Source organism: Podarcis raffonei, chromosome 3 (genome assembly GCF_027172205.1).
Source record: "Podarcis raffonei isolate rPodRaf1 chromosome 3, rPodRaf1.pri, whole genome shotgun sequence".
NCBI classification, from domain to species: Eukaryota; Metazoa; Chordata; class Lepidosauria; order Squamata; family Lacertidae; genus Podarcis; species Podarcis raffonei.
In genome coordinates, this window is record NC_070604.1 from 44,278,176 (window position 1) to 44,279,022 (window position 847).

At 37.0% G+C, this 847-nt stretch overlaps 1 protein-coding gene across 6 annotated transcripts in view; it reads right to left on the minus strand.

The window, feature by feature from the left end:
- SYNCRIP (synaptotagmin binding cytoplasmic RNA interacting protein) overlaps positions 1–847 on the minus strand; it is a 21,471-nt gene continuing 20,624 nt past the window's right edge. For all 6 annotated transcript variants that reach the window (XM_053381407.1, XM_053381406.1, XM_053381405.1 and 3 more), the window contains exon 11: positions 1–847. This exon is cut by the window's right edge. The gene's annotated coding sequence lies outside the window, so the exon portion shown is untranslated.

Consider the following 847-nt stretch of genomic DNA (forward strand, 5'->3'; position numbering starts at 1 on the left):
AACAGTGCAAATAATATTTAATTGTAAAAGTCATAATGGCTTGAATTCATCATTATTTAAGAACACTGTCAAGATTCCGGTACTTATTACTCACCATTGCTTTACAAACTATACAGACCACTTCCAGTCAATTTTAACATGCACCCCCACAACCCAACAATTTTTACAGCTGAAATTGAGGACCATCTGACCTCAATTTTATCTTGCATATTGTCAAATTTCATTTTGCATTTGCATTAACTGAGTACACAATTCTGAAAAACGCCAATTTTTTAATTTCCCTTCTTCCCCAAGCCAAAATTAGTGATGCTTGAAAGCCTACAAGAAGTTTGTTTTCCAGCAATGGGAGAAATGTGGAAGATTTCGTCAGAAGGTTTCTCCCTCTTCCTACACCTCCATTAGATATCAGATCAAATTTGGCATAAACACCTTGACAGTGTTCTTCATAAGACTATGACAGTAAAGATGCCAGTTGGCACAACAGCCTCATTGAAGGGAGCATTTAAACCTCCTTGGCACTGGGACTGCCAGCACCAAGGATTACAATATAATCAAAGTTGTATTTAAGGCTACATTTAGCAAACCTACGTTCCATAAGCCTCATCCTATCAAGTTTAAGATTTCAGAAGCTGATGCAACACTCATGTTTCTTACTCAAATATGGAAAGTAGAACTTTACCATGGGCAGTATATGAAACTGTGGCAGCAGGTGTCTCATTAAGCAGTGACTTTTTACCATCCAGCCACTTAGTTTCTTCTTATCTAGCAAGGCACATTTACATATTCCCATGAATACTTGACAAATTTTAAATTACACTTTATGTCCCAGCTATCCCAGTAATTGACA